This window comes from Macaca thibetana, chromosome 13, assembly GCF_024542745.1.
Source record: "Macaca thibetana thibetana isolate TM-01 chromosome 13, ASM2454274v1, whole genome shotgun sequence".
In the NCBI taxonomy this organism is placed as follows: Eukaryota; Metazoa; Chordata; class Mammalia; order Primates; family Cercopithecidae; genus Macaca; species Macaca thibetana.
The window spans coordinates 64,073,837-64,100,429 of record NC_065590.1 but is presented as its reverse complement, the minus strand read 5'-3'; the positions used below and the strand labels follow the sequence as shown (position 1 = coordinate 64,100,429).

Genomic DNA, 26,593 nt, shown 5'->3' with positions numbered 1-26,593 from the left:
CCCAACTTACTCGAGGCCCCCCACTGACTGCAGACAGCAACCAAGCTGTCCTGGGCCTGTGGTGTCACCTGGTGGCCAGTCCTGGAACTTGTCTGGGAGGTGATGGGGGGGATCACACATGTTCCATAATCTCTCTTTTCTTCCTTGTTTTTTGTTTTTGTTTTAAACTGTAATGGGTTCAGTTCTGCTCATTCTTCCTCAGGCCACCTTTAAAACACAAATTCCAAATCCCAGAGCCTACTTCCATCATCTCCCCTTCTTCCCACCCTACCCCGATTACCTCAAGAGGTCCTTTTCCCATGGTATGTTCCGTGTACCCAGTCAACGTGCTGACTGAGACAGGGCAGGCCTACCCCCAAGTCAAGAAAAAGACCGATTGAAAGTCAGAGAGATAACTAGAATGATGAAGAATAGAGGCTCTCGACTTCAAAAGCCCTTGAAAAGCACTTAGAAGTTTCCTTCATGATGCCACACCCATCTGCCCATCCTCCTGTTAAGAACCTGCTTTCCTTCAACCACCAGTTTTCAAGAGAAAATAGGTTGACTTTTTTAGATCCACATTATGATTTTTCCATTTCTACTACAGGTCTTGCAACAGTAGGGTTTTCTGTCCTTCCTGTGTAGCTGAGTGTCAGCCCAGCTTTGAGATGGGTTTAATGGGCATTTATTATGCCCCAACCTGGAAAACTGAGCCCCATTCATAGCCCTGAGTTCTCCACTTTCTATTGGCTCATTGTGTGAAATGCCAAACCACTTCATAGAAACATTTTGAAATCTAACCCATTGGAAAGTCGGGACAGCCTGACGAAGATATTTAAAGGAAAGGTCATGAGATGCTTTCTGGGCAGGATGGTGGCTGCTTGTTCTTGTTCCTGTTGCCGTTCCAAATAGGCTAGTATATGAGAACTATCTGATTTCCCCAAAATGGAAATCCTGATCCTTGAAGAAGTCTTGAGGCTTCCAAAATGGGTTGTGCCAGGGGCCTAAGGTTGGGGGAAGAAGGTGTGGAGTGAGAAGTTAAGTGGCAATGTGAGCACAGAGACTAGGCAGAGAGGATATAAGGAGGCCGGGTTGACTGGAGGGTCTGGAGAGAGTTTTAGGGCCAAGACTGGAGAGAGACCCAACTGACTTCTACCTGACAAGAAGGGCCCAGTGGAAACACATGGAGACTCCAGGCGGGTAAGTCATTTCGTATCCCATCAAAGCCATATTCTTTTACTATGTTTGACTTTAGTGTAGCAGAAACTGATCTCTGCTTGGAGGAATGAGGGAGTAGACAGAGAAGAGGGTCCCCATTACCAAGTAGGCAGAGAAAAGGGTCCCTGTTAGCAACACTCCATCTCCTCTGAGCGGTTCAGCTCTCGCCCCAATGAGACAAACAAAAACTCTGCAGAGACCCTCCGCACCTTCCTTAGAGACTGACTGCTATTGTACTAGCCTGCTCTTTTGGGGGTATCCCTAACCACTCTATTGCAAGCCACTCATTCAAACAGAACATGCAACTGTCCCTTAGAGGAGTTGCAGATACGGTTCTCTTGGTCTCCTTTTATTTCCAGTGATGTTGGAGAGCCTCCGAAAGACAGCACCCTGGGAAGCTGCTGGGTGCTGAGCACTAAGCATGTCATCTCATTTCATCTCCCTGCCAGGGCACTATCAGGCGCTCCATTTCACCTGGTGCCACTGAGGCTGAGGGCAGTCAGGGGAGCTGCCCAAGAGGTTAAGAGCTACTGAGAGCTGCCAATCCCACCTTGGAGCTGAGATGTGAATTCAGCTTCATCCATCTTAGTCTGAAGATCTTCACTTCCTCCCCTTCCCGCAGGACAAAATGGAAAGAAAAAGCCCTTGAGAGCAGGAGGGTAGGACCTATGAGGGGCCATAGGGGGTGGAAGTTCAAACAGGGAATTATGAGCCCAGTCAGATATCCAGTGGGCGGCAGGGAGGACGACTGCCTGCCCAGGACCGCCACAAAACAGCTCTGGTAGGGTGAGGGGGGTGTGGGGAGCCAGCCTGGGAAAGTGAAGGAGCCTTGTTCTGTCGAGGGAGATCCCTCCTCTGCAGCAGACACACTAAAAGTGTCCACTGATAGAACAGGGTGGGCCTGGGTCAGCAAAAAGCCCAAGAGAGATCTTTGCAGGCGAAATCTCTCCTTCGGTGCTGGAAATGGACAGTGAATAAAGTCCTGTGGGCCAGGTGGAGGCAGCAGTGCTGAAAGACTGGAAGCTGGCCCTGGCCGGTCCCTCTTTGCCCATCTCCCCTCCTTCCAAACCCCAGTCCAGCGAGGCTCAGCTCCAGAGCCAAGGAGGGGCTGGCCGTCCATTCCTGGCCTCACCAGCAGAGGTCTCCAGAGCAGGGAGCAGAGGGCTTGGGGTGGAGGAACGAACGGAAGGATGCCCTGTGCCTCCCGCCCTGCTCACAGATGTCCAGGGGTCCACATGCATAGGTGATCTGGACTCATGCCTAGATGTGTCTGTATTTGTGTGCATCCGTGTGGGGGTATGTTAGTGTGGGAAGTGGGCGTATCTGTGTTTGTGGGCATGTAGGTGTCTGTGGGTGCATGCATGTTTGTATGTGTGCTGGGTGGTGTCTCTGGGTGTGTTTGCCCATTCCCTCTTTGCACATGTTGGCACTGCTTGTGGCCCTGCATATATCTGTGTGCACGTGAGTCCTGCATGATTTGTGCATAGTTGTCTGTGCTTGGGCTTGTAAGGAGAGAGGAGAAAAATACGTGACCTGGGGAAGGGGATACTCTGACATCTCAACATTCTAGGAGGCAGGGATGTGGGGTCGTCTTTACTGTCCCACATCCACACACTGACCCAGCCTGGCCACCTCCTCCCCTCCCTCAGCACAGTCCCTGAATTTGTTTGTTAAAACCTCATTTACAGCAGGTGTTGCTGACAACCAGTTCCCAGGAAGCAAGACCTTCCAGAGCGCTCGCTGTCTCGCTGTCTCGCTGTCTCTCTCTCTCTCTCTCTCTCTCTCTCTCTCTCTCTCGCTGGTAAACATTATTCTCATTGTTGCAGGGGGACAGAGTATGGTGGGAGGCAGTTAGAGAGCTGCAGTGGAGAAACCGCATGCCCATGGCTGGCTCACCCATGGGTGAACAAAGGCAGTGGCCATGAGGGCAAGTGCAGGGGAAAGTCCTGGACAAGGCCTAGCTCTGCTCCTGGCCTGAGGCCCTGCACTGGAGCTCAGCCAGTGCTAGGGGGCAGACAGAAGGGAGGCCCCCTACCCATGTCATGCTGAAAATCCTTGCCGCAGAGAGTAGGGCAGAGTCTGGAGCCTACCACACAATGAGAAAGTGTGTTTACTTCCCATTGCTGCTGTAACAAATTGCCACCAACTTAGCGGCTTAAAGCAACACAAATTTACTATTATACAGCTCTGGAGGCCACAAGGCCAAAATCAGCATCTTTGGGCTAAAAACAAGGTGTTGGCAGGACTGCTCTCCTTCTGGAGGATTTGGAGGAGAACCCATTTCCTTGCCTTTCCCACTTCTAGAGGCCGCCTGCATTCCTTGGCTTGGGGCCCCTGCCTCCATCTTCAAAGTCAGCTGAGCCTGATCTATATAGTGAGACCCCATCTCTACAAAAAATTTAAAAATTAGCCAGTGTGGTGGTACATGCCTGTAGTTCCAGCTACTCAGGAAGCTAAAGTGGGAGGATCACTTGAGCCCAGGAGGCAGAGGTTGCAGTGAGCCGAGATCAGACCACTGCACTCCAGCCTTGGCAACAGTGTGAGACCCTGTTTCTAAACAAAAACAAACAAATGAAGTCAGCTGCACGTGATATCTTCAAGTCTTCCTTCTGTCTGCTCACACATGCCTTTTCTACTGCCTTTGACCTTCTTGCTTCCCTCTTATGTGGACCCTTGTGATGATGTCGGGCCTTCCCAGATAATCCATGATAATCTTCCCACCTCAAGACCCTCAACAGACCCACATCTATGAGGCCCCTTTGCCTTTGAGGTGACATTCACAGGTTCTAGGGATTAGGATGTGGACATCTTCGGGGAGCCATTATTCTAACAAAGAGGACAATCACAGACAGACTGGCAAAAGGGGGTGACCAGTCACAGACTGGCCAAAGGGGGTGACATTCCTATTCCCCCCGTGTTTTCACCCAGTGGGGACTCACATTCCTGCTAAGGAACCCGCTGGCCCTGGCGGGGCTTCCTCTGCACTTTCCCTCATGGCCACTGCCTTTCTCCGCCCATGGGTGAGCCAGCCACGGGCATGCATTTCCCCACTGCAGCTCTCTACCTGCCCCCCACAACACTGGCCCTGAAGTGAGCAGCTCTCGGCATCAGGAACTAGGGCTCACCGGCTGGGTAAAGGGTCATCGTCCCCGCTTCCTACCCTCCCAGCAGCCCGTGGCCAGGCACCAGCTATGACCCCAGGTCACACCAAACCCTTGAGCCCCTGAATCTCCCTCATCCCCACGCAACCGGCTCCACATCCAGCCCCCGCCAGACCTCAGGCTTGTGTCCACTGTCCCTGAACGCTCCTCTCTGGCTTTCCCTCAGTCCCCTTTCCCCTCTGGATTCCTGTCCTGTCAGGGCCCCCCACTCCTGGCCCCAGAGGCCGTCTGCCTGTTCCTGACTGTGGGGTTCCAGCCTGCTGGCTTCAGGCCCTCCAACGCTTTCCACACGTGTGAAAACCACGTACATGGGCTCTCTCTGGCTTGCCATGGAAAGCCCAGTGGCAGGACCCAGAGTGAGGAGGACCATGCAGGTTAGCCCAGCCGGGCCAGTGCTGGGGGGGCCCAAGAGCACTGCCAGCACCCCCAGATGCCTTACGAGGCCAAACTCCCGTCACAGTCAGCCCCACATCTGGGATTAGGCTGGAAATTCCAATGGCTCTCGGCTGCTAAGAAACGTGTCGAATCTTCCCGGAGATTTGGTGTAAGTGGGAAGCACTGTGTGGTGGGGGTGGGGGCACTTCCGCAATAGGACTCCCAGAGCTCTGGGAAGTCCAGATGGCACAATGTGTCCACAGTGGCTGTGTTGGTTCCCCCCGCCCCCTCTGCCTAACTCCCCGCCCGGTGAAGATGAAAGGTGCCCGGGGCCAGGGTGCAGCTCATTCCTCGCTGGCACCCACAAGTCTGTCTACGGGTGTGCGTGTGAAACTCTGATGTTTCTGATAGAGACTTGAGTTATTTTTTCCTGGAGAGAAAAATGTTGACATGACTTTGGAGGAATATCTGCCTAGAAAATCCCCGATGCACGAAGAAGACAAGTTCCTCCCCTTCTCACACACGCACCCCTGCACACTCACGCACATTCCCTGGAGGCCCAGGTCTGTGGGCCTCCTCGGGGCCTCACCTCCGCCTCTAGCCTCTAGCTGCTGTAACAAATCGCTACTAACCAAGGGCTTTAAACAACACGCATTTATTCTCTTACAATTCTGGAGGCCAGCAGCCCAAAATCAGTCTCACTGGGTTAATGTCAAAGTGTCGGCAGAGCTGGTTCCTTCTGGAGGCTCCAGGGAAAACTCTATTTCCTTGCCTTTTTCAGTGTTCACTGGCCACCTCTATTTCTCGGCTTGTGGCCCCTTCTTCCATCTTCAAAGAACATCACTGTAATTTTGGCTTCCTTCATCCTGTCACCTTCTTCTCTGATTCTGACTCCTTCTGCATCCCTCTTCCAAGGACACTGAGATCAGGTTGGGCACACCTGGGTTATCCCCATCTGGAGATCCTTGATTGCACACACTAAGTCCCTGTTACCATGTTAAGGGAACATATTCACAGGCTCTGGGGATAAGGATGTGACCATGTTTGGGGGCCATTGTTCATCCTCCCATAACCAGTGTCCCTCTCAGGGTCTCAAGCTTCAAGGGACAGTCTCCCTGGGCCTCTTCCAGCTCTGATGCTAAAACAGGAGTCTCTTGCCTTATGGGAAGTCTGGTCAAATGGGCGTGGCCCCTCCCCTCTTTACTCAGTGCTGAGTCCTGGGACTGATCAGAAGGGAGGCCCTCTCTACCCTGCAAGCAACCCCAGGAGTCTGACGCCCTGATCTGGGCCCTCAGCCCTCAGTCCATGCTGAAGGAGCATCCTCTATCTGTGAAGAGTTAACCGCAGCCCAACTTAGTTTACGATCTTAATTTCAACCTTCCCTAAGGCAGAGTCCTCTTCTGCCCACCTGTGACATGGGGAGAAGAATCCTAGACCCTACTCAAGGCTGCTGGGTAGGGAGTGGAGACCTCTGAATGGGAGAGGCAAGGCTATGAAACTCACTCCTGACAATAATCCATGTTGGCTTAAACTCCCAGAGCTCAGGCCACCCAGGCATGGCCTGGCCTCCCCAGCAGTGTGCTGGGCACTGATCCCTGAAGTGCCCAAGAGCCCTTTGGAAGCCATGGGAGGTTATTTACTATGGCAGAAGGGCTTCCTAGGACAGATGGTACTGTGCTTTATGCCCAGAAACAGTAAAATGCTGAGTCTACCTGCACATACCTATGGGAAGATGCAGCCACTGTTTGGTTCATGCTTTTCCACTGCTTAACATTTTTCCACTCTTCTCTTTTCGATAGCTCTCAGGCATCACCTCCTCCAGGAAGTCTTCTCTGAAGTCTGCAGAAACTAAATTCCCTCCTTGATGCTCCTCGAACCCCACAGACAGGTTCATTGTGTCCAGGTGAGGAACAGATTATGTCCTCTAGACAAGAGAAAGCCACTCACTGCCTTGGAGGCGCTGAGAGTAGGAGAAGGGCAGTGTCCGCTGAGATGGTGCCGGGCTCTGCTAAGCCTGCCCTCCCGGAGGACCCCACCCCACCTCACCTCTCCGGCAACAGGAGGACCCAAGGACAGGAGGGAAGACTTTATGATCTTGAAGAATCAAAGCTTCTTGTCCCTGGGAGTAGGTCAGATCGCCTTCTCTTACCACTCAGATGTTGCTGCCAAACTGCTACAGGGCCCAGACCTAGGTGGGTGGCCACCTCGCCCCCAGAGTGAGGTATCAGGTACCAGTGGATCTACCTTTTTGCCAGACCGAAGGTCAGGACAAAGCTGGAACTAGCTGTGTGCAGCTGGTAGGGCAAGTGTGTCTAGCTCTCTGCAATCCTCGCTTTCTCTGGTCAGATTATCCCAGCAGGGCTCCAGATCTTACCAGAACCCCCTTTAGTGGCTCCCTCTGCATTTCCTCTATCCATTTCACACCAAAATAACCTTTCCTTGCAGAGCAAGACAATAGTATTTCAAACATTTCCCACTGCACTAAGGACAAAGGTCAAAATTCTTGCTATAAAACTCTGATGGCCGGCCAGGCGCGGTGGCTCACACCTGTAATCCCAGCACTTCGGGAGGCTGAGGTGGGTGGATCACTTGAGGTCAGGAGTTCGAGACCAACCTGAGCAACATGGAGAAATCTCGCCTCTACTAAAAATATAAAAATTAGCTGGGCGTGGTGGCAGGTGCCTGTAATCCCAGCTACTTGGGAGGCTGAGGCAGGAGAATCTCTTGAACCCAGGAGATGGAAGTTGCAGTGAGCTGAGATCGTGCCACTGCACTTCAGCCTGGGGGACAGGAAAAAAAAAAACAAAAAACAAGACCCGATGGTCTGACTTTGGCCATCTTCAATGTCAGTTGCTGCTCCTGAGCCCCTCTGGCCAGCTCACTCCCTGCAGCCACACTGGCCCTCAGTGGGTTCCCTGATGTCCATCTTCCCCACCTCAGGGCCTTTGCACCTGCTGCTCCCTTCACCCAAAACACTGTCCCCACTCCCACCTTACCTCCAGTTTCCATATGGCTCTTATTCATCCTTCGGGTCTCAGGTTAAATGTTTCTAATGCCTCCATCTAAATTAGAACTCCCCCCAATCACATTCTTGAACTATCCTATTATTTTTCTTCCTAGCACTGACCACAATTGTAGTCGATTCTTGGTGTTTTCTGTCTTTCTCCCCTACAAGGCTATAAACTCCATGGAGGTAGGGCCCTCTCTGAACTCCTAGTATTTTAGTCCAGTGCCTGAGGCTATCAATAGTTCCTAATACATAATTGCTGATTATCCATGAAGAGTTGCTCCACTGAATGCCTACTATGTACCAGAAACTCCTCGGTGCTGGAAGGAGCCAAAGAGGCAAGAAGCCACAGCCCATCAGCCTTGCAGGGCAGATGTGTCAGCAAGGAGTGGGGGCGCCAGGGTGGTCAGGTGATCAGACTCTGCCTTTTAAGAGTGGATGGACCCCCAGAGACCACCCAGTCTAGTCCCTCTGAAAGCACGCTGGGGCCCCTTTCAGAGCTCTAGGTGGTGGCACTGGAACCAGAAGCCCTCTCTCCTGGTTGTAGCTCATGCCCTTTCCATGAACCCCCTGCCTTGATGATGGCCATGTCTCAACCACCTCTGTGTCCCCAGCTACATAGTGACTGATGTGAGGGGAGTGAGCAGGGGGCAGCTGAAGCCCTGAGACAGAGAGAACCCACCAGAGAAGTGTCCAGAAGGCAGCCTGTGCTGGCATGACAGTTGGGTCATGAGATGCCCTGACTCCAGAGCTAGGGCCAGGCTTTCTCATGATCCCTTCCACGGCAGACGAGTCAAGAGAAAGATCTGGGCCTGAGTCCTGGCTCTGCCTCTTATTAGCTGTGTGTGTGGCCACTTTGAGCTCCCATTTTCTCACCGGCAAAATGGAAACAACTGGGCACACTTCGTAGGTTTGTTTTGAAAACTCAACACAATGATGTATGAGGAGTCTACAGTTCTGCAGCTGGCCCCCGGCACTCTCTAATGAATGGTGGATGCAAGCGCAAGTTTTCATCATCCCAGCCCCCTCACACTTCCATCTTCTCACTCCTGTTCTATGGGCTCAACCTTCTGGAATCAGGAAAGCAATCTGATTAGATGGATTCACATTGATTCCAGCCCAAGCCTACCCAAAGAGATTCTGATTGATTTGGTCTAAGATGAGTTCTAAAACTCTTTATTAATCTTTTTCTTTTTCTTTCTTTTTTCATCTCTTTTTTCTTTTTTCTTTCTTTCTTTCTTTTTTTTTTCCTGAGACAAGAATCTCGCGCTGTCACCCAGGCTGGAGTGCAGTGCAGTGGCGCTATCTCGACTCACTGCAACCTCTGCTTCCCAGGTTCAAGCAATTCTTCTGCCTCTGCCTCCCGAGTAGCTGGGATTACAGGTGTGTACCACCATACCCAGCTGCTTTTTTATTTTTAGTAGAGACAGAATTTCACCATATTGGCCAGGCTGGTCTGGAATTCCTGACCTCAAGTGATCTGCCCGCCTGGGCCTCCCAAAGTGCTGGGATTACAGGCATGAGCCACTGCACCTGGCTGTAATCTTTATTTTTAAACAAACATCCTGGGTGATCCTGATGTTTAGCCAAGTTTGGAAGTCACTGGAATAAGTGATGATGAAATTTTGTTTTAATAAAAGCCAATTTGTGCCCTTGAAAATAGGGGTTCGCCTCTTCCCATGGTCCCTGGAACCAACCACAGCAAGTAGGGCCCCCTCAGTCCCCATGGGGAGGATGGCATTCCTTCACAGCAGCTCTAATGGATGGAGTGGGGGTGGCACCAGCTGTGTCCCCTCCTGCAGCTGTTGCAATGCCATGGCCCAGTGGAAATCACTGTGAAAGTCATTCTCCACATCTCCCAAAGCTGGACCAGGTGGCAACTGGCTGGAGGAGCTGATCCCACCAGACAAGAGGCCTCTGCGAGCCAAGGAAATACACCCACCCACCTCCACTCAGCACAGGACTCCCCCAGACCCTGCCTTCCTCAGCCAACAACTGCCTTTTGTCCTAAATCAGTTCATCCGCCCTGACTGGGCGATGTCTTTGCTCTGCATCAGGAACAGCTCTTGCTTTTCTGCACTCTCATTCAGGGCTGCTGGCTTCGGGAGGTGGTCAGGGCTGGATTCCACCGCGGCCCAGGGACACCCCCAGGCCTGGAAAAGAGCTGCTCTGGGAAAATGTGGGTGGAGGAGGAAAAGGAAGCTGTACATTGCGGCCTCTGCAGACTCCACTCCTCCCTGAGAATGACAGCGGGTGGGGCTTTCCCTACCTCAGGTAATTCAGCTTTTTATGAGCTGCAGGGAGACGCAGAGCAGGGATTTGGCCCAGGAAGAGAGGAAGGGCATGGAATGAGAGAACCGTCCTTCGCCAAGGACACAGGACTGTTGACGTGGGAGAGATGGGCGCAGCCTCTGGACCTGCGCCACGACAAGGAGGAAATGGTTTTCACTGAAAAACAAAGTTGAAAAACAGTTTACTGAAGGGAAGAGAAAGAGGAAAGGGAAAAAAAAAAAAAAAAGAAAGAAAACCACCTCAAACTGTCTGATCATCAAAATCACCTGGGCAGCTTGTTAAAAATACAGATTCCAAAACTCGTTCCAAGTCAATAAAATATTATTCTTGGTAGCTCTGGGCTTCTTTTCCTTGTGGTTAAAAAATGCAGGTTCCAACTCAGCCCGCTTGGAAGACCCTTGAGGGAGTGGGTGTCTGGGGTGAGGGGAAGCAAGACCTATGGAGTCAACACAACAGATTATGTTTCTAGTTTTCTAATTGGATTTTGGGGAGAAAGGAGGGAAGGAGACACAACAGGCTCAGGAGAAAACTCCTAAAAGCCACTGCCCTCCAGGGAGGATGGTCTTCCGCTGGCCGAGCCTTTCCAATCCCTCCTCCTTTCTTGGGCAAGTCTCCTGGTGAATCCTCACTCTCCTGTTTCCTCCTCTTCTCCCCTCCCACCGTGGGGCCCTTGTCACCCGTGGAAGTCTGAATGATGCCCCCACAGATATTCATGTCTTTAGGCCTACAATCTGTCCATGCCACCTCGTATAGGGCTTTCACCTGTGATTAGATTAAGCCTCTTGAGACAGGGACATTATCCTGGGTGATTTGGGTGGACCTCATGGAATCACAAGGGTCTTTCTGAAAGGAATGCAGGAGTCAGGCAGCAGGTGACCTGTTGGAGGAGCAGATTGCAGTGATGCTCTTTGAAGATGGAGGAAGGAGCCACAAGCCGAGAAAATGAGCCAGAAAAGACAAGAAAACGGCTCTCCCCTGGAGCCTCCAGAAGGAACCGGCCCGACTGACACCTTGACATTAGCCCAGTGAGACTGATGTTGGGCTTCTGGCCTTCAGAATTGTAAGAGAATAAATGTGTGTTGTTTAAGCCCCTCAGTTTGTAGTGGTTTGTTACCATGACAGCCACAGGAACCAAATGCCCCCCACCTCTATCCTGCCCACTTTACCAGCCCGGCCCCTGCCAGGGTCTCCCGGGACCAAATGCTTGCCAGCCCTGGGCCCTCCTCGGAGCCTGTCTCTTTTGGCCTCCCGTCAATATGTGATATATTCTCCGCTGCTCATTCTTAAATCTTGTGACAGCCCACTCCACTGGTGTTCCTCATGCCTTGATGCTCCTCCTCAGCCCTCTTCCAGCACTTTCCAGCCCCACCTCTCACCCCACCTTCAACATGGCCATGTGGCCCAGGCTCCTCTTCTGAACCCTCTTCTCTTCTCACTCTCTGTCTACTTCCCAGTGATAATCGCAAATCAAAGCCACGGGTCCACACCCTAATAACCATGGGTCCCTTATGCGCTCCTCAGCAAACAGGTATTAATATCTTCCCTGCCTGTTGAAATCCAGTTCACCTGTTCATCCCTCAATGCCCCACTCTAATGTCACCTCCTCCAGGAAGCCTCCCCTGTCTGTCATGTCACATGCTTGTTAACAGCATCCATCTGTTGACCCCATGGGATTGTGTGCCTAATTTATAAGTTGAACTTAGAAGCTAGGATCTACAATATTTTGAGACATAGAGAGAAAAACTATACTCACATAACTTTCATTGTAGCATATTGTTATAATTGATCTATTTTATTATTGTTGTTCATCTCTTACTGTGCCTAATTTATACAATAAACTTAGACACAGAGTCATGACCTAGTCAGCCCTGGACACTCAGCACCCGGCACAGTGGGACCCAGCTCTGGGACATGCTCTCCCTCCTCACTGCCATAAACACCTGAGCAGATGTTGGAGCTGTGAAAGCTGCCCTCTGCCATTCTCCTGCCTTCTGGCCTAGGCCCGGCTGTCACAGTGGGGTTCCCTTCCCTTAAAGAGTCATGAGAATAGATGTCAAGTTTCTGTTCCGGCTACACCGGCCTCCTCACTCCTACTCCAATAGGCCATCCCCTGCTGTCCCACCTGGGACATGAATCATTCCTTTCTCCAATGTATCCATGCTGTGGCTGCCACCCGCCTGCATGTCCCTTAGGGGCCATCTGTCAAGGTATCATGGTGCTTGTGTTCAAGTGGCCCTTATTTTACCTTGTCATGGCCCCAAAGCACAAAAGCAGCAATGCTGGCAATTTGGATATGCCAAAGAGAAGCGTGAAGCGCTTCCTTTAAGTGAAAAGGTGGAAGTTCTTGACTTAATAAGGAAAGAAAAAAGCGTATATTGTGCCAGACAATGGGATACTATGCAGCCATTAAAAATTGTATTTTCAGGCCGGGTGCTGTGGCTCACGCCTGCAATCCCAGCAATTTGGGAGGTCGAGGTGGGCAGATCGCTTGAACTCAGGAGTTCAAGACCAGCACGGGCTACATGGAGAAACCCCCGTCTCTACAGAAAGCACAAAAATTAGCCAGGCGTGGTGGTGCACACCTGTGGTCCCAGCTACTTGTGGGGCTGAGGCTGGAGGATCACTTGACTCTGGGAGGTCGAGGTTGCAGTAAACCATGATTGCACTGCTGCACTCCAGCCTGGGTGACAAAGTGAGAGACCCTGTCTCAAAAAATATATATAAATAAATCAAATAAAATTGTATTTTCAAAGACTATTTTAATGACCCATGAAAATTCTTTTTTTTTTGAGACGGAGTCCGCTCTGTCACCCAGGCTGGAGTGCAGTGGCCAGATCTCAGCTCACTGCAAGCTCTGCCTCCCAGGTTTACGCCATTCTCCTGCCTCCGCCTCCTGAGTAGCTGGGACTACAGGCGCCTGCCACCTCGCCCGGCTAGTTATTTTGTATTTTTTTTAGTAGAGATGGGGTTTCACCGGGTTAGCCAGTATGGTCTCGATCTCCTGACCTCGTGATCCGCCCGTCTCGGCCTCCCAAAGTGCTGGGATTACAGGCTTGAGCCACCGCGCCCGGCCGAAAATTCTTATGATGTAATTTATATGGAAAAAAATCAAGATTTTAGATCTCAGATCTTAGCTCAGGTAGCTAGGATCTACAATATAACATTCTGAGACACATGGAAAAAGACCATACTCACATAACTTTTCTTGCAGCATATTGTTATCATTGACCTATTTTATTATTGTTGTTAATCTCTTACTGTGCCTAATTTATAAATTAAACTTTATCATAGGTATGTATGTATAGGAAAAAACAGCGTATATAGGGTTCAATACTAACTACAATTGCAAACACCCACTGGGGGGCTTGGGCCATGTCCCCCGAAGATAAGAGGGGACTACAGTACCATAGTTTATCAAAAACACATTGCTCCCAGACACCAAGAACTTTGCAGGGATTCACATCCTTTTACTTCATAATCCCATGTCTAGTACGTTATCCTAAAGAAATAATCAGAAGGTGGGAGTGGTGGCTCACGCCTATAATCCCAGCACTTTGGGAGGCTGAGGCGGGCGGATCACCTGAGGTCAGGAGTTCGAGACCAGCCTGACCAACATGGAGAAACCCCGTCTCTACCAAAAATACAAAATTAGCCAGGTGTGGTGGCACGTGCCTGTAATCTCAGCTACTCAGGAGGCTAAGGCACGAGAATCACTTGAACTAGGAAGGCAGAGGTTGTGGTGAGCCAAGATCATGCCATTGCATTCCAGCCTGGGCAACAAGAGCGAAACTCCATCTCAAAAATAAAAAAAGAGAGAGAGAAAGAAATAGTCAGAGATGTATGCAAAGATGTATGTGTAAGAATGTTTATTATTATTTAAAATAATGAACAATTTGGAAACAGTTCACATGCCTAACACTAGGAAATTGGCTTAGTATCTAGTGTGCCATACAATAGGATACTATGTAGCCATTTTACATCATATTTTCAAAGAATATTTTAATGACCCAAGAAAATTCTTATGATGTAATTTATATGGAAAAAAGATCAGGACTTTATGTATAAGTATGTGTGTATGCACATGGTATTAGCCCAGTTTCATTTAAATGTGTATGTGTAGACTAATAATGGTTATCTACATTTAGTGTGATTATTTTGGAATATTTTCATTTCATGTCTTATACTTTTCCAGATTTTCTATATTTTTTTACATTAAGCCTATACTTAGATTACAATTTTTAATGCTATTGGTTTGTTTTAATGGGGAAGTAATTCATTGATTACTTGTCTGTTTTTCACCCGGGCAGGTGGAGTGGTGTGAAGAACAGCTTGGAGCTGCCAAGCCAATGCATTTGCTCTTGGAGCCTGGGCTCTTCTTGGGTCCTGAGAGGCCATTTTTGTGTGTGAGGTGCCAGTCCTCTGAAATGAGCGCTGTGGCTTGGGGGTGTGCTGGGATATTTTTATCAGGAGCCTGGACCAAGGGCTAGAGCGCTCTCCATATGGCATGGTGGGTTCCACCTGAAAGAGGAGGTCATTTTCAAGATCAGGTCACCTGAGGAAGAAACGGGTCTTCAAAGTGGAAAGTGAACCTGAAAAGAAGGTGATAAAGGTTATGATGGGACAAAGGACTTGGTGGGGTCTCTGTCCCCTCATAAAGCTCCACATAGGATGGGACAGGAGCTGGGAGCCTCCAGAGGGCAACTGGTTAAGGTAGGACTGGACACCCCTGCCTCGGGAAGCTGGATTGGGTTTACAGTTCTTCTGGGCACCATGTTTACGTCCTGTTGCCTTCCCTTCAGGTTTATTAGTGCCATCTGGTCTGATCTTCCCAGATTTCTTAGCTGTGCTTGTTAAAAGAAGCAAAAGACTGAGTTTCAGCTGGGTGTAGTGGCTCATGCCTGTAATCCCAGCACTTTGGGAAGCCGAGGTGCGCAGGTCACTTGAGGCCAGGAGTTCAAGACCAGCCTGGCCAACCCAGTAAAAATACAAAAAATTAGCCTGGTGTGGTGGCACATACCTGTAGTCCCAGTTACTCAGGAGGCTGAGGCATGAGAATTGCTTGAACCCGGGGAGTAGAGATTGCAGTGAGCCGAGATCACGCCACTGTACTCCAGCCTGGGTGACAGAGCGGGACTCGGTCTGAAACAACAACCAAGGCTGGGTTTCTAGTTATGTCTGGTCCACAGAATTGAAAAGGTGGTGGCGTCCTGGGGGGCCAGCCAGAAAGAAGTCGTGGGAGTGAAGAAAAGTGACCCACAGAGGAGAGCACACAAAGGGAGGTGGAGTGAGGGCTGGTTGAGCCAGCTGTCTCCCCTACCCAGGAATTCTTCCTGAGCTAAATCTTGGGGATTCTGGTTTGTAAAATAATAGCTCTCCTTATATTTGTCTATTGTGTAAGTGCATGATTTATGCTACAAAAAATTAAAATAAGCAAAACCAAAATAAAAACAAAGAAAAAGAAGCAATCTAAAATTACCCCTTAGCTCACCACTGGTCAATGTTTCGTTGTATATCCTTCCAGTGTTTTTCATAAATCAATGCTTTATATTTATTTATTTATTTATTTATTTATTTATTTATTTATTTATTTTGAGATGGAGTTTCGCTCTTGTTGCCCAGGCTGGAATGCAATGGTGCAATCTCTGCTCACTGCAACCTCCGCCTCCCGGGTTCAAGCAATTCTCCTGCCTTAGCCTCCCGAGTAGCTGGGATTATAGGCATGCGCCACCATGCCAGGCTAATTTTGTACTTTTTAGTAGAGATGGGGTTTCTCCATGTTAGTCAGGCTGATCTCAAACTCCTGACCTCAGATGATCTGCCTGCCCAGGTGATCTGCCTGCCTCGGCCTCCCAAAGTACTGGGATCACAGGCATGAGCCACTGCGCCCAGCTCAATCAATGCTTTAAAAATCAGATTATTTTACATACATCTCAGCTCTGTGTTATTCTGCTCATTATGCTATCAACTTATTTCTATGTCATTAGATGTTCTTCTACAACATCATTTTTAAAGGCTCAATTCTGGATGTTTCACAATGTATTTAACCCATGCCCATTTTTGGACGTTTAGGTTGCTTCCGGTTTTTCAGGCTTAAAAGTCACAGTGAAGGACAACTTTGTAGCTAAATCTTTGAATGACCACCTATGTATATTCCCTAGAATAAGTCCCAGAAACAGACTCCCTAAAAGAAAGGACATTAGGGTTCGTTTCCATCCCTGGGCAGATCCTGAGGAAGGCTGGGTTGTTCTGGAGGTCTTGGCACTGTGCCCTGCACTCCAAGCTTCGGGGCCTCCCAGACACTACCCTAAACCACTCCACCCCTCCTTTCCCCACTCTGCCCCAGGCTTTGGACTCTCCCAGGAGAATGAATTACACCTCCCAGCCAAGGGACGTGAGGCCATTTGTCTTGTGCTCTGGAATCCTGATTAGATAAAATCTGGACAGAGTACATTTACTTATTTAGTGTATTTCTGGGTGGGTGGGTCCTAGCCCTTGGGGATCACCTTCTCCAGATCGGGGTGAAGAGTTTACAGGAGGGAGGAGCAGGTCACATATCCAGAGCAACCAGCTCAGGCATTCACCCTGTGGGGGCCACAGGAATGCCACTCTCCCCAGCTCAGGCCCACTCCGCTCCAGCTCCAGTCTCCCCAGTCCTGCCTCTCCTCTCCAGCTCGGGAAGCTTTAGGCATTAGGTCCTCATCATATGGCTGAGGCTGGCAGAGAGAAGGATTAGGCCACATCGCACCTCTGGCGGGAAGCGGACTCTCTCTGACTCCCCTTGGGGGCTCTGGTGGCCTCTGCGGGACCCCTGGTTGTCTGAGTACATGCACCCTCTCCCTCTGCGGGACCTGACGCCTTGATTTTGGCTCAGACCCTGCAAATGCCCCTTGAGAGCCCTCAAGGATCCAGGGTTCTCTTGTCCTCAGAGGAGTGGAACACACCTCCTCACCTGCCTGCAGCTTGTCCTGTGTGTCCCATCTCCTCAAGTATGGAGAGGCCAGAGCTCCCCAAATCTCATCAGATCCGAATCTCCCCAAATCTCATCAGGGCCTCTCCCCGGGAGACACCAGCTCTCGAGGTCTGGAGAGACACCTGGAACCTGTACTTTCCCAAATGGTCCTCCCGGCTCTTCCCACAGAGCTGTCTTCTTGTCCCTGGTCTCCACGGATGGGGAACAAGGCAGGTGACCCCCTGGGTCAGGCAGGCCCAAGGCAGGCGAGGCAGTGAGAAGCAGGCTAGGGGATAGGGCTGTTTGCTCAGGTCACTTGGGTTCAGGAGGTTTGGCTGCCGAGCTGCCTCTCCTGGCAGCGGGGTTTGGCCAAGGGCAATGTGCAGCCACACAAAGCCATCCTCACAAAGCCACCCTCACAAAGCCACCCTCACAGCCTCTCTGGCCGAGAGTCCCCAGGCACTCACTTGCCGGGATGCACAGGCACGCCTCTGGCCAGGCCGGGCCTGCGGGGGTTTGTGGCCTGGAGAATCAAAGAGCCGCCGTTAGCTCGGAGAACACTTCCTCTAGAAGGCTCTAGTAACAGCACACCCGGGCTGGGAAGAAAGAGCCTCTGTGGGCCACGGTGGGTCTGTGCCGACAGAGGCTCACACACCACCCCTCCTGTTCCAACACCACCCCCAGTTCTCCTGCCAGCCCAGGGGACTCAGGTGGGCCAAACCTTTTCACACTGCCCACCCCTCCCCATACACACATACCATGGCAAGAGGGTGAGCCTCCCTCTTTCTCCACTGGGGCCTCTGGGGCCTCCTAGGATGGGGGTGGGTGGTGCCATAAGCTCTGGGTGCCTGTGGGCAGTGGTCCCACAGATGCTCTGCTCAGCTCCAGACATATTGTTATTTGGACTTTTCACATCAAAGTAATTAATTAAATATACAGTAGAATACATTATCTTCCTCAGTCAGTGGCAACCCCATCCCTTCATTCACCCAGGCCGAAACCTTGGAGAGCCGTCCTGGAGTTTTTCAGACCCACGTCCAATCCACTAGAGCATCTCGTCAGCAGGATTCCAACTTCTTCCAGAGCCCACCTGCCTCTCACCACCTCTCTGTCATTTCCCACCTGGATGATTACAACAGCCCCTGTCGAGGCCCCGACCCCACCACGCAGCCAGTGGGGGGAATGCTTCCTCTAGAAGGCTCTGGTGGAGTTGGGTGGTGAGGGGGAGGAGGGTAGCCCAGGGCCAGCCATACCAGTGACCCCATGTGTATTCAGGACCCTGCTGCCCACATTTGATTTCATTTTGGCTACTCTTGTCAAGACATGCAGTTTGTTAGTCCTGAGTAAGTAAGAGTCCTTATTTGTATGCCCTCACATGTTATCACAAATCCCCCAGATTCTTTTTCAGGTCTCTTGCCCTAATTTGGGGTTTATGAAATCTACCATGCTGATAGGGACTCCTATCTGCCATGGGGACTTTGAGCCATGACTCAGAGCAAGACACTTATCAATCTGGGGCCTCTCCGAAGATGCTGAGACCAGGGCCAGTCTCAGCTGCAACGCCCTGCTTGGAAGCCACTATGGGAGGATTCTGCAACAGATATCATGATGCAACAGATGTCCGTGAGTGATATGGGAAAGCTGGGCCCCATCGCCCAGGGGAACCCTCCTGCTGTGCTCTGTCAGCAGGAGGGAGCCTCCTACGAACTTCATCAGGACCCGTTCTTTCTTTTTTTCTTTCTTTCTTTCTTTTTTCCTTTTTTTTTTTTTTTTTTTTTGAGATAGAGTCTCGCTCTGTCACCCAGGCTGGAGTGCAGTAGCTCAGTCTCAGTTCACTGCAACCTCCGCCTCCTGGGTTCAAGCGATTCTCTTGCCTCAGCCTCCCGAGTAGCTGGGATTACAGGCATGCACCGCCATGCCTGGCTAATTTTTGTATTTTTAGTCAAGACAGGGTTTCACCATGTTGGCCAGGCTGGTCTCAAACTCCTAACCTCAAGTGGTCCTCCCACGTCAGCCTCCCAAAGTGCTGGAACTACAGGCATGAACCAATGCTCTCGCCCAGGACCCTTCTTTGTATGGGATCCCTGGCTCAGTGCTGGGACAGAAACAGGTTTTCCTTGGACTCTGTAGTGTGTGTTTGAGTGTATGTGGGTGAGTGTGTGTGCGATAATGCACCCTGCCCTGCCTTTCCCTCCCCCCAGCTCCTCCAACCTGGAGGTGACAGTCACAGGGCCCAGCCCCTCCCTGCCACCCTCCTGCTCCAGCCCTATCTCCATTCAGGGGCTAGTCCTGCTGCGGTGCTTAGAGGCTCTTTCAGGCTTGCTTTTGCTTAGCCTTGATTTCCAGGCCACACGATCAGACTGGGCTCCCAGGCAGCATCGGAGCATCTCCAAATCCAGGGCAGGGAGGAGCCAGGCCATCTTGTCCAAGTAAGGACTCGAAGTTCAGAGAGGAGAAGGGACCAAGCCTGTGTCACCCGCAGGTCCATGTAGAAGGGAGATTCGAACCCAGATCTGCTTTTCAGCCCAGCCCAGGCCTGGTACAAAAGGGCGGGTGGGGGCACCCAGGCTGAGGTGCTGGAATTAGCAGTTCTCTTTACCCCCAAATTAGCCCTAAGCCTGGCCCAAGCCCCTCCCTGCCAGCGTGCCCCTCTGTCTTCAGGAGCCCCCAGTGCCTGCCAGAGGCTTCTCCCCTTTTGCCAGCTTGCATCCATCCCCCATGGTTCCGTCTCTTGGCTGCTGCTTTTACAGGCTCCAAGCAGCGGGGAGGCTGATGGGGAGAGGGGGGTCTATGCTGGACTCAGCCAGACTTACTTCCAGCCAGTCCTCTTGCCCTCCCCTCCACAGACTGCCTAGAGACCAGGGAGCTCTTCCAACCCCACCCCGCGCCCCACTGCCACAGCTCTGACTCAGCCCATAAATTACCTAGGAATGGTCCGCTGACTCAGCCAGGAAGCCCAGAGCCCCCTTCCCCACCCTCAGGCCTCAACCCCACAGCTGGCTCTCATTCCAGAGTGCTTGGCCCCCTCCTCTCAGGAAATTCCTGAAAAATATCAGGCTTCTTGGAGGGGAGATCTAACCACAGCCCCAGCAGGGAGCAAAGCCACTGCAGCTTCATCCATCATTCTGCCCCTGCCCCTCCTCCAGCAGCTTGTGTGGTGCATGGGACTGAGCATGGAGGTGTCAGACCCCATAAAGTGATGGGTGCATGGCTCTGAGAGGAACTCAGGGAAGGGAGGAGAGAGGTGAGGCCAGCATGGGGTAGGGCAGTCAGGGCAGGCTGCTGGGAGGTGGAGGACTTCATTTTGGGCCAGAAAAGATGATAAAAACTGCTAAGTGCAGAGATGGAAAGCGTGCTTCAGGCCCAGGGGATGGCATGAGAAAAGGCTAGAGGTAGAAACCAGCTGGTGTGTAGGGGGATGGGGAGGAAATATGAGAATAAGCAGGGCTAGGCCAGTCGTGGTGGTTCATGCCTGTAATCCCAGCACTTTGGGAGGCTGAGGTGGGTGGATCACCTGAGGTCAGGAGTTTGAGACCAGCCTGGCCTACATGCGAAACCCTGTCTCTTTTCAAAATACAAAAATTAGCCGGGCATGGTGGCACACACCTGTAATCCCAGCTACTTGGGAAGCTGAGGCAGGAGAATTGCTTGAACCTGGGAGGCAGAGGTTGCAGTGAGCCGAGACTGTGCCACTGCACTCCAGCCTGTGTGACGGAGCAAGACTGTGTCTCAAAAAACAAAAACAAAAACCCAAAAACAGAATAAGCAGGTCTCTAGGAGCTGCCGGACCAGAGAAACTGAGCTGATCAGGCCAGAGGGCCAGGGCCAGGGCCAGGCTGTGGAATTTGCAGGAAGTCTCCAAAGCAAAGGCCCAAGAGACTCTGGGAGACCTGGGAGCAAAGGAGAGCGTTTGGTGGCGGGGAGATGAATCTTGGACTGAAAGAACCTTGACCAAGGAACACTGGTCCCTGCAACATCCTTGAACCACCTTAGGATCCCAGTGCCTGCTTCGACCTGAGGGGTGCAGGGCGTCTGATCGTCACACGCCAGTCAGGGAGGAGGCAGGGCTCTGACCCTCAAGCAGCTCAGACTGAGGGACATGGCTGTGGCCTCAGGGAGCCCCCATTCTGAGGTGGGAACACAGCCCCTTCCTCGGGGAGCCCCCAGTTAAAGGGAGACACAGAACTCCCAGGCCCTTCCTGCCCCCCCAGCCCTTAGTGCCCCCTAAAATCTGTTCCTCAGAAACCCCATTTGTTTTTGAGGGAAAGTCAAGTCCAATTCTCTGATAAAGCACTTTTCTTTCTTGGCTGCTTCCACTCAGACAATACAAACTTCTCAATGTACAAAAATTCCTGCCCAACCTCCCCCAGGAAGGATGGCTGGGTGATTGGCTGTGGCCTCAGTAATGGAGTCACCGAGAAGGGAAGCTGGCTGAGCAAAGGTGAGGCCAGGGTAGGGGGGCTGTCCCTCCTGCCATCCATGGCGGAGGGGTGGACACCAAGCCAGGGTGCTATGGGGAAGGGTCTGCTGAGTCTCTCTAGCGTTTCCCCACCCTTCCTGGGAACAGCAATTCCGCCGTGGCCTGGCGGGAGTCAGGGAGGGGTGTGATGGATTCGGAGAGAAAGGTAGGGGCGCAGCCAGTCAGACAAAAGGAAAGCAGAGAGAGGTGGACAGGAGGAGCGACACGGAGCAGAAACTCCTTGAAAGTAAGGTTTCCTCGTGGATTCTAGGCCCAGAAGCAAGGGAAGCTTCTTCATAAACGGGTGTCTCCAGGAAGGCCTCCTCATTCCCAGGCTGGAGCTTTTGAGGCTCAGGTGTCTGTCAAAGCCCTCAAAACATTATATCAACATTCCCGGGTTACGTGTGGGACCCCCCGACCTCACCCTGAGCCCCAGAGACAGAGCTGCCTTGGTCACTGGTGCATCCCAGCACCTGGTGTGTGTCGCGGGGGTGGGGGGGTCCCTCCCCCCGCCCCGCTGTCTGTCCAAGTGCAAAAAAGAAAGAGGGAAAGACTGGGCCACGGGAGGCCAGACAGGCCCAGCATGGATGTGGCCTCTGGGAAATGGCCCAGGGACTTGCCCTCCTCCCCAACCTGCTCTGGCAGCCTGAGCAGGGGCTGGCCCGCCCTCCCCCTTGTGACAGGGCAGGAGGGGGTTAGCCAGGTTACCTCTGTGGGCCCCAGCCCCTGAGGGGTAGTGGATCTTGCAGCCAGGCTGGTCTGGGGAGCGGGGAGGGGAGCGGGGAGGGCATCCTGCCTCATTGTCACTGAACCAGCGCATTTCCAGAAATTCTTCCCACCAGTCAGAAGAGGAAAGAGAGGCCAGGGCAGCCTCACAGGCCAAGTGGGAACCAGGTTTCCCGGAACTCTCACGGCCCAGCCCAAGCTTGGGGCCTCCTGTCTGGGCCAAAGGGCCAGCTCAGCCCTGGGATGGGGATATGTCAGGAATAACTGGCTGGTGGACCTAGGACTCACCTTATCCATGCTGGGCCAGGCCGTGTTTCTGTTTGCAGGACAGAGAAAGGAAGAAAGAGGCCTGGAAATGCCTGGGCTTCCCACAGGACTTATTTAACTCTAGCATCAGGGAAGACTAAAGCTCGTATTCATTCCAGAGTATATACTGCCTCCCCTCTACCCTCATTTTAGTGTCTAGCCCTCTCCTAGGTCTTGAGGGAATGACAGAGGGTAGTTTTTTTTTTCTTTTTCCTTTTTTTTTTGAGACAGGGTTTTGTTCTGTCACCCAGGCTGGAATGCAGTGGTACGATCATGGCTCACTGCAGCCTCCAACTCCCGGGCTCAGGTGATCCTCTTGCCTCAGCCTCCTTGAGTAGCTGGAACTAGAGGCACACACCACCACACCTGGCTAATGAAAAAAAAATTTTTTGTAAAGGCGAAGTATTGCTTTATTGCCCAGGCTGGTCTGGAACTCCTGGCTCCAAGCAATCCTCCTGCCTTTACCTCCCGAAAATTATTATTACTATTCTCCAGTAAAAACATTTCCCTAGTGTGTTCTGCCTAGCACCATCCTACAGAGATGGCCCTCAATAGAACCAGTAGGTTCACAGGACCCTACACACCAGCCGCCCTCTTAAGACTCCCAGTACACAATGTAAATATTCAAATCTCTAAGAAATCCTGAAGAGACCCAACTCACTTTGGTTATCCAGTGTTTCTCAAACTTATTTGACCACAGAACCCACCCCAACAACTTTCTTTTTCCTTTGAGACAGGGTCTCACTCTGTTGCCCAGGCTGGAATACAATGGCAAAATCTCAGCTCATTGCAAAATCTGCCTCCCAGGCTCCAGTGATTCTCCAAACTCAGCCTCCTAAGTGGCTGGGATTACATGCATGTGCCATCACACTTGGCTAATTTTTTTTTTTTTTTTTTGTAGGGATGGGGTTTTGCCATGTTGGCCAGGCTGGTCTCGAACTCCTGACATTAAGCAATCCACCTGCCTCAGCCTCCCAAAGTGCTGGGATTACTGGTGTGAGCCACCAGGCCCAGCCAGAACCCTTTTTTCGTGGGACACATAGTGATAAAACAGATTTTCTAGAAATACATTTTGGGGAAAGCGACAATCAAGCTTTTGATGGGTGGTTTTCTATCACTGGGCTTGGTGTCTTCATCCCAACCTCACCCACCCCAACTCAACCAGCAGGTCCTTTATTCTGCTTTCAGTTTTCCACAATACACTTTTATTTTATGAAAGGGCTCTACTGCTAAGTCTGAGAGTTGCTATGGTGTGCATGTTGGTGTCCCTCCCAAAATCATTATGATCATTTTTCTGTCACCTTTCAGTGTGACCGTGGAAACATCCCTGTTCCTCTCTAAACCTTGGTTTCCTCACCTGAGGCTGTACCCCTCAAATGCATTTGATGTCCGGTTCTTTTCCTCATCAATCCCTGAAGCTTTCATTCCCCAACAATCTGCCTTCTCCTTCTCCTTTTCCTGATCCAATGAAGGGTCTGGGCTGGCAGAGGCCTGAGCCCAAATAAAAGCCAAACAATGGCAGTAGAAGCCTCCAAGCCGGGGTGTGGGAACCACCCAAGGTTATGGGGAGAGGGCCGGAAAAGAGGAGGCGGAAACGGGGCAGCTGGACCGGCAGACATGTTGCCCCCAGCCCTGCCCTGGAAGCCCCGCTCCGAGGTTGGTGGAAATCAGCCTGTTTCTCTTGGATGGTCCCTGCTGGGCCACTCATTCATTCAACAGCTATTTACTGGACACCTACTTGGTACCAGGCCCTGTGCCAGGAACAACCTTGCCCTTGGGGACTGTCCCTTCTACTCTGCAAAAACATTCACGGCTGCTGCCTCTGCACTCGCCCCGCCGTCCTGTGTGGCAGGAAGGGCTGAGGTCAACAGTCCCCCCAACACATCAGAAGCTGAGGCTCAGCAAGCCACCATGACTTCTGCTGGGCACATGGAGAGCAGCCTGCACTCCTGCTCTCTCCACCCCACCCCCAGCCTGGGGCCCTCTGCAGGGGAATAAAATCCTCTGGACATCTTGCCTGCAGTTAAGAGATTGTTTTGCCTCTCTCTCTCTCTCATTTTGTGGTCTTCAATGTGCTAATGTGCTGGGCGAAGCAACCTTTACTGAGAACAGTCGTTCTGGAAACTCCAGTTGTCTGTCAGTTAATTATTACTTTTCTTAAGCCTTTGCTATCACCAGTGAAGCGCTCTGAATCTATCATGGAAATGTCTCAACTTCCCAGTGAAAACCCATTGGGAACTTTTCCCATCTTTGCTGAAGGGGTGAAAAGGTCTGGAAAGGTTGATGAGCAATTTTTCTTGGACACTGGAAACTGCAAGCTTTTTTTAAAGGAATTTTTTTTATTACAATAGCTTTTGAGGTACAAGTGGTTTTCGGTTACATGGATGAGTTGTACGGTGGTGAAGTCTGAGATTTTAGTGCACCCGTCACCCGAGTAGTGTATGTTGTACCCAATGTGCAGTTTTTCACCCCTCACCTTCCACCCCTCCCATCTTCCACCCTTCCCCCCTTCCACCCCTCCCACCTTCCACCCTTCCCCCCTTCCACCCTTCCCACCTTCCACCCTTCCCCCCTTCCACCCTTCCACCCTTCCACCCTTCCCCCTTCCACCCTTCCACCCTTCCCCCCTTCCACCCCCCTCCCATCTTCCACCCTTCCCACCTTCCACCCTTCCCCCTTCCACCCCTCCCACCTTCCACCCTTCCCCCTTCCACCCTTCCCCCCCCCCACCCTTCCCCCCTTCCACCCTTCCCCCCTTCCACCCCTCCCATCTTCCACCCTTCCCACCTTCCACCCTTCCCCCCTTCCACCCCTCCCACCTTCCACCCCTTCCCCCTTCCACCCTTTCCCCCTTCCACCCCTCCCATCTTCCACCCTTCCCACCTTCCACCCTTCACCCCTTCCACCCCTCCCACCTTCCACCCTTCCCCCCTTCCACCCTTCCCACCTTCCACCCTTCCCCCCCTTCCACCCCTCCCACCTTCCACCCTTCCCCCTTCCACCCCTCCCACCTTCCACCCTTCCCCCCTTCCACTCCTCCCACCTTCCACCCTTCCCCCCTTCCACCCCTCCCACCTTCCACCCTTCCCCCCTTCCACCCCTCCCACCTTCCGAGTCTCCAGGGTCTGTCCTACCACTCTGTATGCCTCAAGCTGCAAGCTTTTTCAGCAAGGTTTCCACAGGACCCCAGTCGCTTTCTGCATGTCTGGATTTCGCAGGGTGTGGGAAGCAGACCCCTAAAATTCCTCACTTCCTCCTGGAGGGGCAAGCCCTGGGAAAGTCACAGGCCTCTTCTCTTTCATTTCTCGATGCAGCTCCACCGGGAGCTGTTTCAGACTCTGATGTTACTTCATGTCATTGCTGGGCCCTGCTCAAGGCCAGTGCGTCACAGAGCAAGGACAGCATATACTAGCCGGAAATACACGTCACGGGTTATGTACACACACACAATGCACACATATCCTGCACACATTCACACCATACCTACCTTTTCTGTTTGTTGCATACAACAGGCATACTGCATGTACCCATACCAAACACATGTAAACATACCTACTGCATACCACACATACACCAAATACACATTCACATCACGTATACATGAACCTATGCCTTGTGTATCAACAGTTACACACATATGCTACATTTACAAACACACGTCAACAGACACACAACAAAATACACACATTTCACAAAACTATTCTTATTTTCTGATTAAAGTTCTTCTCAAGATTTTAGTCTCTATTTAAACCCAATTATATAACTCATCAATTTCTCTTAATCTGTTCTTTTGTTTCTTGACAATTTTTTTCTGTTTCAGCAAAACACAACAAATTTTCTTTTCTTTTTTTTTTTTTTTGAGATGAAGTTTTGCTCTTTTGCCCAGGCTGCAGTGCAGTGGCGCAATCTTGACTCACTTCAACCTCCACCTCCCAGGTTCAAGCAATTCACCTGCCTCAGCCTCCTGAGTAGCTGGGATTACAGGCACACACCACCGCACCTGGCTAATTTTTGTATTTTTATTTTTATTTTATTTTTTTTATTTTTATTTTTTATTTTTTGAGACGGAGTCTCGCTCTGTCACCCAGGCTGGAGTGCAGTGGCCGCATCTCAGCTCACTG

At 51.5% G+C, this 26,593-nt stretch overlaps 1 protein-coding gene across 2 annotated transcripts in view; it reads right to left on the bottom strand.

Annotated features, from left to right (window-relative positions):
• Window positions 1-25,434, bottom strand: part of LOC126934205 (cytochrome c oxidase subunit 7A-related protein, mitochondrial) — a 723,522-nt gene extending 698,088 nt beyond the window's left edge. The window contains exon 1 of one of the 2 annotated variants that reach the window (XM_050754808.1): window positions 25,431-25,434. The gene's annotated coding sequence lies outside the window, so the exon portion shown is untranslated. Of the gene's footprint in view, window positions 1-21,184; window positions 21,189-25,430 lie in introns of those variants that run through there. The other variant, XM_050754810.1, reaches the window with a different exon arrangement.
• Window positions 25,435-26,593: the final 1,159 nt, after the last annotated feature.